The sequence below is a fragment of the Colias philodice genome, chromosome 30 (assembly GCF_061535455.1).
Source record: "Colias philodice isolate Cphi_HAF_F1 chromosome 30, ilColPhil1 Martin Lab GWU primary, whole genome shotgun sequence".
NCBI classification, from domain to species: domain Eukaryota; kingdom Metazoa; phylum Arthropoda; class Insecta; order Lepidoptera; family Pieridae; genus Colias; species Colias philodice.
The window spans coordinates 4,131,891-4,145,607 of NC_143115.1; the positions used below are offsets into that span (position 1 = coordinate 4,131,891).

General features: G+C 31.7%; 1 protein-coding gene across 3 annotated transcripts in view; it reads right to left on the reverse strand.

The window, feature by feature from the left end:
• The window catches only part of LOC149475490 (scavenger receptor class B member 1-like), an 89,484-nt gene that overhangs the window by 49,664 nt on the left and 26,103 nt on the right, over positions 1 to 13,717 (reverse strand). The gene's annotated exons all lie outside the window — the stretch shown is intronic.

Sequence of the window (13,717 nt, forward strand, 5' to 3'; positions counted from 1 at the left end):
ACTTCAAATACTTTAAATTTTACAATATGTTTAAATTAGGTATTTTGCGATTTGTTTTATAATAATTTCAATGTTAAACTATCACATTTAATAACACAAATAAACATGTAATTATAAATCAAATACAAGGTTTGAACAAGGATTTTTTATTTAATAATACGAAAGTGTTATAAATATAAATATTATGCTAATTAATTTGTGTGTTTGTATATCACTTTAGAAATGATGAAGAAAATGTGGGTAGATAATTTCCTATTATATCTTAATAAACAATATAATATGTATTACATTTTCTATGGTATAAGTTACGTATAAGTTATGGTATAAGTTAGTTATGGTATAAGATACTGAGCTAACTGATATTTTCATATAAATTTAGGTTTAATAAAAAATCAAACAGCCTGCACATTGTCAGAAATAAATTTAAATGGGTTGGCGTCCTCACCAGCACCTGACACCAGTTTTCAAATAAAATAGAATCACTAAAATCGATTCACCCAGTCGAAAGTTCTGAGGTAACCAAATAAATATGTATACGATCGAATACGAACCTCCTCCTTTTTTGAGGTCGGTAGAAAATGATACTGTAACTAGCGGTCCGCCCCAGCTTCGCCCGTGGTACATATGAAAAATAGATGTTGGCCGATTCTCAGACTTACCCGATATGCACAGAAAATTTCATGAGAATCGGTCCACACGTTTCGGAGGAGTATGCAGACTAACATTGTGACACGAGAATTTTATATATAAGATTTCTGCAACCAACGATTCAACCTAGTTTAGCTGTATCTCTAAAATCTAGAAACATCCATGCATATAACAGATTTTTTGTTTACACATAATAAACTGAACATTATTTTTTATAACGTTACTAAATAATTATTTTAAACGTCACCTCTGCCATTGTTTCGTGGCGGGAAATATTTTTTAATAATTTGCGCAGGATGATAATTTAAAAAAAAATTATGATATAGTTACCTATTTATTATGTGTGTTTTCTAGAATGATTAAATATCCTATCCTACTAATATTATAAATGCGAAAGTTTGTGAGGATGGATGCAATCATGCATGTGTATGTATGTTTGTTACTCTTTCACGCAAATACTACAGAATCGATTACAATGAAATTTAGCACACATATAGAGGGTAACTTGGATTAACACATAGGATAAGTTTAATCCTGGAAATCCCACGGGAACGAAAATTATGTGGGTTTTTCTTTGAAAACGCGTGCGAAGCTGCGGGCGGAATGCTAGTTTTATAGTTAAACTTGTATACGTAGTAGGATATTATTATTAGTCTGTGGTTAAACTCAGTAATTGCAAAAAACTACTATTTACAAGTGATTGACAATCCTTATATTTGTTGACATAACTTGAGGCACTTGAGGTCGCTATGTGTGCGTTTCCATTATCTGCAAATATTAATTTTTCTATATAATTTAGTATGAATTTTAATTAGTTTTTTATAGAAATATCTCGAAAAGCGGATTTGACACGTGTTTTGTTAATGGTGTTGAATTTGTAGAATGTTTAAAAATAGTTTTAAAGTGATTATTAACTTTATCAGTTAAGTTGAAACGAAGAATAATAATGAAATTATTTAATACGCGTTTACGGTAGGTATAATTTTACATGGATATAAAATAACAAATAACGTTTCGTTTTAAACACAATTGAAATTTAAAAATAGTCTTACTAAAGATTTAAGTACAAAAAAAATGCTTCATTTTACAGACAACGACAGGTCAACGAATCAGTTTAAATAATTGATAGCTTTTATTATGTAAATCAAACAAATATAAAACTATAGACTGAATATCATAATGCAAATAAAAGTAATATATTAGGTAATGGGATATGCTAATTTTTTATTTAAATATTATAAAAGGAGACGGATTATTTGTTTTAAATCTGCTTTTTACATACATTCCAAACTTTATTAAAATAAATTGGCCAAGCGCGATTCGAATATGTGTTTATTACTTATACTAGCGGTCCACCCCGGCATCGCCCGTGGTACCTACATGTTTACGTTTTTTTTTCCGAATCCGAATAGATTCCGCAGCGCACGCGATGACAGAATTTTTATTAAGGAATTTTTAACACCTTGGGTTACATTATTGCATTTTTGGTAAGTATCTCTAATTTTTTTGAAAATGCAATATAGCCTATGTTTCTCAGTGAAGATGCAGCTTTCTAATGGTGAAAGAATTTTTGAAATCGGTCCAGTAGTTTAATCGTGAACACCATACATACATACATAATTACAAACCTTTCCTCTTTATAATATTAGTATAGAAGTATAGATATAGATTACACAGAGGAATTTATTTCTTTGTTTGTTTCTTACGATTGTACTTTAAAACTATTCTATCGATTCTGAAAACGTTTCGAGTACTAGAAAGCTACATCATTACCTTATAACATAGGCTATCCTGGTTCAACAAGACGAAACGCTATGTGACAAAATATGTAATAGTCATCAACTTAAAGGATTTAAAAGTATTTAAGGGCCGATTTTTCAATGCTTGGATAAAACTTATCCGTCCAATAAAGTATTACACGATAATATTAAAATGTCACGTAAACTGTCAAATACGGGCAATTAGAATACGTTTTTAAAATGGTAGTTTTATAAATTATTCGACGAATAAGTTTTAACCAAGGATTGAGAAATCAGCCCCCAATGTACCTAATTTTAAATTTACTATTTACCGATCCTCTTTTTATTTCTTGCACTAATGCAAAGTAATATTAATAATCGCTATAAATTCATGATGACTATTATTCAAGTCGTTGAAAATTTTCTATTAAATTGCCAATTTAAATATGCTATTGTTTATTAGATGCTTCGAAAGCGTAGGTAGAGGATAGACATATTTTATTTTTATTTACATACATATTATCATTTTGATATGGCTAGGAATATTACTTCATATTTCACACAAAATGATACAGCCAATAAATCTAAGCTTTTTTTTCTTGTTTTAACAAAAAATTATCTGTCATGATGGAATTTGGACTTAATGATTTAAATAACACGTTATAAAATTATTTGTTTTGATATTTATTGAATTGGACTTTGTGCAGATTTATGTTAAGAAATAATGTATTATTGATTAATTACAAGTTTTATTATACAGTTACGAGTAGGTATAATTATATAGCTTTATCTGTGGCTTTATGCAGGAACTGTAGGTTTTAACAGTAATATAATTTCTTGTGAGTAATTTACATTAAATATTATTGTGTCTATTTTATATCCATATTTAATTATTATTATCATGTTTTGCGAACGTGAATCCTTGTCTGTTTGTAATGTTTTTACCTTTATACCGCTAAGCAGATTTATGTGAATAATGTTTTTGTTGAACGTTAATTTTACGTGTACATAAAAATAGGAAGGACTGAGATAAGGGATGGAAATTTTTCTCTAGATTCGTATTTTACACACATTCAAAACCATAGGTCAAAATATCGTTAAAAATCGCGTTTTAAAACCGTTATTAAGCGTAATAAAACAGTCATTTATCCTCTTTCTAATAGTGCATTCACGTCACGTCAAATCTCAATGCACGTGGCGCGTCCGTCAATGGAAACGCGCAATCTATTCATTATAATTTTATCGTGACGTACACGTAAACAAGCGTTGTATAATTGTATAATAAAGTACAAACTGTATACTCGTATATTGTGACGTTGCTTCTGATTATATGGCATGCAGGAAGAATATAGTGCGTAAGCGGAAAGTTTTAGTATCTGATTTAGTTTTACTTTGGTAACTATGTGTTTTAACAGCTTTTATTAGCTTAAGGGGCCGTATTATGACCTCTTATTTCCAGACAGATTACGCCGTGAATTGTGCCAGTCATGGTTTATTTCGTACTAGTGGTCCGCCCCGGCTTCGCCCGTGGTACATATTTCGCAATAAAAGGTAGCCTATGTCCTTTCTCGGGTATCAAAATATCTCTATACCAAATTTCATGCAAATTGGTTCTGTAGTTTAGGCGTGATTGAGTAACAGACAGACAGACAGAGTTACTTTCGCATTTATAATATTAGTATGGATTATATGAATTTGCCAGTCAGCTCAATTCACGGCATAAACTGACTGGGAATAAGAAGTCATAATACGATGCCTGTAGGTTTGTATGTAACCGACTTCTGTACACTCGATTATAATCCACTTTAAACATATTTAATTCAAACTTAATAAAAATAATTTCATGAGTTTGCATGTGTTTTTTTACTATCTATATTTCTTAGTGCTAAGTTTGAAAATTTCATTGTACTAATTGTTTTTGTTTAATTATTATTTCAGTTAGTTTATGTACAGTATATGTTAGCTTCTGTTTATTTTAATTGTAACATTTTCATTCGATTTCTATTTGTTTAATAAAAGGAAGGCATAAAGGTTATTACGTAAACTATATAGATTCTGATAATTAAAAAATAAATATTCTTAAGTAATGTGTGAAATTATTTATCTATGAGTCAATATGATCGAGATGAATGAACTTGTATTGAAATTGAAGGCCAATATAACCGTTAAGATAACACTTCACTACATAGTATAAAACAAAGTCGCTTTCTCTGTCCCTATGTCCCTTTGTATGCTTTAATCTTTAAAACTAAACAACGGATTTTGATGCGGTTTTTTAGTAGATAGAATGATTCAAGAGGAAGGTTTTTGTATATCATTTAATAGGTTTTAGACAAAGCGGGCGAAGCCGCGGGTTGAAAGCTAGTTATAAATAAAACAAGAAATAAATAAAAACTATACATACCTACGTAAAAAATAATTGAACATCATGACATGAATGCTGAGTTCTACTTATTACAATTTGTTTAGCCGTTGCATAGTTAAGCCGTGACAAACATGAAACTGAAAGACGGAAAAAATTGATCATATTTGCTTTTATATCGTAAATGATTGTAAATTAATAATGTTGTTACTTTGAAATCACAGACAGACTTGATTTTTTTATATAAGTACTTAAGTCTAGTATGTACTTGTTAATTAGTACTTAACCATGACCGTACTCAATAAATGCTTATTAGATTACATAATAACAGATCGATGTTACAATGTAGTAAATAGTAATATAGTACTAAATCATCTGCGATTTTTGTAATAAATTAGGATTATAATTTGACTAGATTTCCGCCCGCGGCTTCACCCGCGTTTTCAAAGAAAAACCCGCATAGTTCCCGTTCCCGCGGGATTTCCGGGATAAAACTTATCCTATGTGTTAATCCAAGTTACCTATATGTGTGCTAAATTTCATTGTAATCGGCTCAGTAGTATTTGCGTGAAAGAGTAACAAACACACACATACATCCATCGTCACAAACTTTCGCATTTATAATATTAGTAGGATAGGATAGGATAGGTTGTAAAACCGGCTATAAATATATATTATGTTTCTCTTGTTTTTTGTTCAGTGCAAAAAATATATAATTAATTACTTTATTTGAAATACCCATACCTTAACATGTTGTGACGGAATAGAACTTTCTAGTGAGTTTGATATTTTTTTTTTCAATAAATTCAGGCCAATAGGTGAAATAACAGTTTTATACTGTCTTTTAATTTGTTAATTAATCTTATGATAGTTGACCCGGCAAACATACTGCCAGGACACTTAACAACAACAATCTATTAAGTATAGGTATATTTTATACTAGCTGTTCTCCGCGGTTTCACCCGCATTGCTCGGCTCCTGTTGGTCTTAACGTGATGATACCTATATAGCCTAGCCTTCCTCGATAAATGGGCTATCTAACACTGAAAGAATTTTTCAAATCGGACCAGTAGTTCCTGAGATTAGCCCGCTCAAACACAAACTCTTCAGCTTTATAATATTGGTAAAGATTTATTGGAAATCACACAAAGATATTATAGTCAGAAACATTAACCAAACATTGATGAAATTCACTATCCATATTTAATATTATAAATGCGAAAGTAACTCTGTCTGTCTGTCTGTTACTCAATCACGCCTAAACTACTGAACCAATTTTCATGAAATTTTGTATGGAGATATTTTGATACTCAAGAACGGACATAGGCTACTTTTTATCCCCGGAAAATGACGCAATCCCGGAAATCCCACGGGAACGGGAACTATGCGGGTTTTTCTTTGACTGCGCGGGCGAAGCCGCGGGCGGAAAGCTAGTATTATATAACTGAAGAACGGCTGAACAGATTTTAATGATTTTTGTTTCGTTGGTTTCGCTTTCACTTTGGCGAAGCTATTTTAAATAAACTCAATAAAACATTTTTTGTTATTATCTCTCCAATTAAAACAAAAAAATTCAGTGGTACAAAAAGAAAACGAATTATTTTAATATTATTTTTTCAAAAAATACATTTTTTGATTAGCGACATCGAACCCACTACCATCATCGTCATGTGCCTAACGAGTGGAATTTTTATATATCTTCTTATATATAAAAATGAATCGCAAAATGTGTTGGTAAGCGCATAACTCGAGAACGGCTGAACCGATTTCGATAATTCTTTTTTTATTATATTCCTTGAAGTACGAGGATGGTTCTTATGTAGAGAAAACGTAAACATGTACCACGGGCGAAGCCGGGGCGGACCGCTAGTTTATTAATAAAACTAATTTAAATATATCGTATCGCGGAAATTGGCCAGACACGTTCTTAACCGGTTCCGAGTTGACCTCCAAATCGCAATCGAACGACTGTAATCTCGACTAAGCGAATATAGTGGGTTTTGTGCCGGCGGATGTAAAATTAAAAAAAAAATGTAGGTAGGTATTTGATTGAAATTATATCTTTTATAATCGAAATAAATATTACATGTTAAGTTTTTGAAAACATCTCAATGATTCAATGAATGATAATTTTTTTTATAATTTTTAATAATTATATACTATAAAGATCTAAAAATTATGTTCTTAGGTATTGATTTGTAATATAATTATAACTTTTAACTTTGTCTGTTTGTTACGTCGTTTGTACACCAAATGCACTGAACTATTTTTGATAAGATAGATTTAGATTAGGTTAAACGTATTTACAGCGGATCAAAATATAACACTTAACAATCAATTTTTTATTGTGTGTTAATACTTAATCAAAACTACTGCACCAATTTTGACATTCTCTACTGGTCCCATTTGAAAAATTCTTTCGGTGTTAGATAGCCCATTTATCGAGGAAGGCTATATCTTCTTCTTCTTATATATAAAAATGAATCGCAAAATGTGTTGGTAAGCGCATAACTCGAGAACGGCTGAACCGATTTCGATAATTCTTTTTTTATTATATTCCTTGAAGTACGAGGATGGTTTTTATGTAGAGAAAACGTAAATATGTACCACGGGCGAAGCCGGGGCGGACCGCTAGTATACTATAAAGATCTAAAAATTATGTTCTTAGGTATTGATTTGTAATATAATTATAACTTTTAACTTTGTCTGTTTGTTACGTCGTTTGTACACCAAATGCACTGAACTATTTTTGATAAGATAGATTTAGATTAGGTTAAACGTATTTACAGCGGATCAAAATATAACACTTAACAATCAATTTTTTATTGTGTGTTAATACTTAATCAAAACTACTGCACCAATTTTGACATTCTCTACTGGTCCCATTTGAAAAATTCTTTCGGTGTTAGATAGCCCATTTATCGAGGAAGGCTATCTATACTAATATTATAAAGAGGAAAGGTTTGTAATTATGTATGTATGTATGGCTTTCACGCATAAACTACTGGACCGATTTTGATGAAATTTGGCACAGACAATCTTAAGACCCTGAGAAAGAACATAGGGTACCTTTTATTGCGAAATATGTACCACGGGCGAAGCCGGGGCGGACCGCTAGTAGGCTATATATGTATCATCACGCTAAGACCAACAGGAGCGGAGCAGTGCGGTTGAAACCGCGGGGCACAGCTAGTATTAATATATAATGAATTCACTAAACTACGTATATAAAACTCCATTTTAATATTTGTGCAATATTAACACCACGGCCACTTTGTTATGCAAGCTTCCAGAACTTTTAACCGGTTAAGGTCGAAATTACGAACCGTTGCAAAAAAACTAAATAATACTAGTTAGTGCACGCGGTTTTGTTCGATAATAATAAATATTTACACATTTTAGATGTTTAAATAATATTATGGATACTGCACCGTCATCTTAATATTATGTCATTGGAATCTTGCTAGCTTGTTAAATTAACGTTCGGTCTAGTCATTCAATTAAATGTCGTAAATGAATTAGCTAATCATTCAATCAAATAGCAGATTCAACCAGGTAGTAATGACTACCATTAATAAATGCAAAAGTAACTCTGTCTGTTGTCTCTTAACCACTGAACCGATTTGGATAAAATTTGTTAGGAAGATAGGTTGAGACCTAAGAAAGGACATAGGATAGCGTTTTTTACCTGAAAAACTATTCTTAGGTAGGTACGAGTTTTCCTTTATCTACGCGAAGCCGGGTGGAAAGCCAGTTGTATAATATTTATGTACCTACCTAGTATAACTATGTAATATGTACATATTACATACTATTTCTATAGGAAGGTAACTTATTTTTAATATTAATCTATACTAATATTATAAAGCTGAAGAGTTTGTTTGTTTGTTTGTTTGAACGCGCTAATCTCGGGAACTACTGGACCGATTTGAAAAATTCTTTCGGTGTAAGATAGCTCATTTATCGAGGAAGGCTATAGGCTATATACCATCACGCTACGACCAACAGGAGAGGAGCCACGGGGGTGAAACCGCGCGGAGCAGCTAGTAAATAATAATACGATTCTTATAAAATGCTTTAACATTATGCGTGTACTAGATTTCCGCCCGCGGCTTCGCCCGCGTTTTCAAAGGCAAACCCGCGTAGTTCCGCGTATAAAACCTATCCTATGTGTTAATACAAGTTACCCTCTATATTTATTTATTTATTTTATTTAACTATTTTATGTACCATTAGGTACATTACATAATATTAAAAGAAATGGAAAACATGCATAGCACATAAGGCAACCTTATCGCTTATCAGCGATCTCTACCAGGCTGCCCAAGGTAAAGGATAATGAATTAATGATTTATAGGTACACGGGCGGCAATAAAAGTAAAGATAATAGAGAATAAACTAAATACATATTATATGAAAAAGAAGAGGGAATATAATACATACATATTTATTTAGAAGGAAAAGCTAAATTAGAGAAATATTTATATAAAAGAGTTTTAAAGGAAGTTTTCGAGGAAGCTCGTCTAACAGCATTAGGCAAAGAATTCCAAAGTCTGTATGTGCTAAATTTCATTGTAATCGGTTTAGTAGTATTTGCGTGAAAAAGTAACAAACACACACACACACATCCTCACAAACTTTCGCATTTATAATATTAGTAGGATTGTTTACAATTTTTGCACGTTTTTAAGTCGATATACTTACCTATAATTATTATTATATCATAATATTATTATTAATAATATCTAGATTTGTCGCATTGTCTATACATCTATACAAATATTATAAAGAGGAAAGGTTTGATTTTTTGTTTGTTTGTTTGTTTGTATGAATTGAATAGGCTCCGAAACTACTTGGCAGATTTGAAAAATTCTTTCACTGTTGGAAAGCTACATCATTTCTGAGTGACATAGGCTAGGTTTTATCCCGGAAATCCCACGGGAACGGGAACTATGCGGGTTTTTTTTTGAAAACGCGGGCGAAGCCGCAGGCGGAAAGCTAGTTAATTATAAAATCTTTCTGAAACGGCTGGAGTGTTTTTGATGACTTTTTGTGTAGGTACATAAATGAGATAGATTGTGGAATAAGGTCGTAAAATATTAATTATCAACCTATTATTTCTTGATATGGAAAATTAACGTTTGCCGGTTGTATTAATTACGAGCGGGCCGCCCCGGCTTCGCCCGTGGTACATGTTTACGTTTTCTCTACATAAGAACCATCCTCGTACTTCAAGGAATATAATAAAAAAATAATTATCGAAATCGGTTCAGCCGTTCTCGAGTTATGCGCTTACCAACACATTTAGCGATTCATTTTTATATTAAAAAAAAATATTACTTACATGATTTTAGTCATTAATTCCGTACAAATCCGGGTGATATACTAGGTGTGTATATAATTATTATTTCGTGGTAATTATTAAATATAATAAAATTATTATGAATCGTAAAATTTAACGGTTTGACATCACGATTTAGAATTATTTAATTATGTTTATAAAATGAATTGAGATTATTTTTATTGGCATTAGTGTAGTTTTGTTAATTTTGCACTTTGTTTCAAAGGGAGGAACTGAGAGTCGGAAAACATATACCTAATTTTAACCGACTTCAAAAAAAAGGAGGAGGTTATCAATTCGGCCGGTATGTTTTTTTTTTTTTTATGTATGTACACCGATTACTCCGTGGTTTCTGAACCGATTTACGTGATTCTTTTTTTGTTCGATACGGGATGGTGTCGAATTGGTCCCATAAAAATTTTATTCGGATAGGCTCAGTAGTTTTTATTTAATGAGCATTTTTGTCTGTATTTGTAAATGTTGCAAGTGCAAGTTTGAAGTCGGTTGGATTAACGCAGTTATTGACTTGTCCTATCTCTAAGTGATATGAGTAAGTGTGCGTTTCCACCAATAATGTGCGAGGATGTGTTTGTAAATAACCAATAGTATCGCTTCAAACTAAATGAAGCGATATGATTGGTTCTTTACACATTCCTCGCTACACATCCTCGCACATTATTGAAAGAAAGAAGAAGAAAGAAAAGACATTTTATTCAATTAATTCATAAATACATTTAATTATTGGTGGAAAAGCACCCTAAAACAGAATAACAGACAGCTAGTCAGACTTATCTATACTAATATTATAAAGCTGAAGAGTTTGTTTGTTTGAACGCGCTAATCTCAGGAACTAATCCGATTTGAAAAATTATTTCGGTGTTAGATAGCCCATTTACGAGGAAAGCTTATAGGCTATAATATCATGCTAAGACCAACAGAAGGGGAGCCACGCAGGTAAAACCGCGGAGCGCAGCTAGTTAGTTATATTTCGTTTTAGTTTAAAAAATAATAAGCTATGAAGTCATGTGAAAAAATATGTATGATGTATGTTTAATATCGTAATTACGTAAAGATATTAAAATTTATTACGAATTGTTCAATACGAAAAACCATTACAATAAATTTAAATAATTTGGAAAATCCAAAAGTGCACGCCTCATAATTTTTTTTAATAAATATTTATTAATTATTATTTTTGTTTATTTAATAACAATTAAACCACATCGAATCAGACCCTGAAAAATGAAAGGGTTCTATTCCTGAGCATACTCAAGCGTAAGAGAAAAAAAAAGACTCGATTAGTGAAGTATTTCGGTCGCTATCGTGTTAACAAGAAAATCCTCCGCACATACAGACACACGGACGTCCAAGACAGAACTTTTTTAAACTGTTTTTTAACTAGTTTAAATAACAAAAATGACATCAAAAATATCATGAATGTTAAAAATAGTGTTTTTTCTTAATATGTGTGTGTATGTATTATCTTACAAGTGCAATGTATGATACCTACATAAAGACATTTTAAGTTTGAAAAATCAGATGTTTTGCGCGAAGTGACAGTAGTACCCACCTCAACGCTTCGCTTATGAGGCGTGCAAAAGAATCACGTAAATCCGTTCGGAAACCTCGTCATACATAGAAAAATAAAATATAGAACCTCCTCCTTTTTTGAAGTCAGTTAATTAGTCGTACGGTATGTTCAACGTTATAAACACAAACAATTTACTAAAACGCCAATTCCCGCAAAATTACATACATAATTTAAAAAAATATAATTTATTACCATTAATTATTTTATTTCAAAACGATAACATGTTTTTTACCACAGACTAAACTTTAGAATAAGGAAGCCTATTCACGTTGTCTCGTTTACGAGATTAGTTTTAAAATCGGTTAAGTACGAGTCGGACTTGCAACAGGGTTCCGTAGAAATAAGATAAGAGGCAACTGCAAAATGGTCAAACTCAAACTCAAACATTTATTTATTCAATAATACTTCTTCTAGAAGCACTTTCGAATCGTCATTACATATTTTTAACATTTACCACCGATTCGGAAAGCACACATCAAACTCAAAAAATTTGGAACCGTGCCAAATTCTCATTACATATCTTTATTATATGTGGAATGTAGATACAAAGATGATCACTACATAGTATAAAACAAAGTCGCTTTCTCTGTCCCTATGTCCCTATGTATGCTTAAATCTTTAAAACTACGCAACGGATTTTGATGCGGTTTTTTTAATAGATAGAGTGATTGAAGAGGAAGGTTTTAGTATATAATTTATTATGTTTTAGACAAAGCGGGCGAAGCCGCGAGCGGAAAGCTAGTAGTTTATATTACAAAACTTATGATGTTTTGTTACTTGTTGTTATAGCGGCAATAGAAAATGCATTAACTGTGAAAACTGCCTATCACTATTAGGTACATGTATATATTATTACTAGCTGAGCTTCGCGGTTTCACCCGCGTGGCTCCTGTTGGTCTTAGCGTGATGATATATAGCCTATAGCCTTCCTCGATAAATGGGCTATCTAACAAAGAAAAGAAGAATTTTTCAAATCAGACCAGTAGTTCTTGAGATTAGCGCGTTCAAACAAACAAACTCTTCAGCTTTATAATATTTGTATTGATTAAGTTTTAATGAGATACAGCCTGGTGACATACAGACAGACAGACGGACAACAAAGTCTCAATAATAGTACTAGTATAGTATATTATCTGCGGTAATAGGATCGTATTCTTTACGTACGGAACCCTAAAAAGAACAATACCGGAAGATCCTTTGAGAACGCATAAATAATGTAAACTATGTTAATTGGTTCCCATAATTAGCTTATACATGTATAGAAATTAATTTAACTATGTAGAAAAACCCAGAAATTCAATATGGTCGTTAAAACGAACGAAAATACGTTTTATATTCGTTATATTGGTGTGACATTTTTATTATATTTTTATATTTAACTAGTGGTCCGCCCCGGCTTCGCCCGTGGTACATATTTCGCAATAAAAGGTAGCCTATGTCCTTTCTCGGGTATCAAAATATCTCCATACCAAATTTCCATATGTGTGCTAAATTTCATTGTAATCGATTCAGTAGTATTTGCGAGTCCGGTTTAATGTACGCATTACTATAAAAGATTAAATTCTTTGAAAAAACCCATATTACCATTTGCATGTACATCTTTAATTCTTTAGTCATGGATGTGTCATTGTAATTCTTATATATAAAAATGAATCGCAAAATGTGTTGGTAAGCGCATAACTCGAGAACGGCTGAACCGATTTAGATAATTCTTTTTTTATTATATTCCTTGAAGTACGAGGATGGTTCTTATGTAGAGAAAGCGTAAACATGTACCACGGGCGAAGCCGGGGCGGACCGCTAGTTCCATATACAAATATGCCCTTTTTGAATCATTATTTTTACTTAATTTCGTATTTATATAGGAAGTTAGGTGAATAGTTTTATTATTTGGAAATATTTAATTGTTTATATTATTATTAGTGTTGATAAACATTAGTTTTGATCGATTCTTAATGACGTGCTTGCGCTATTAAGTTAAATTAGTTTGGCTATAAACGAACGGAATTTTTTAATATTTCAATATACTTAACAAT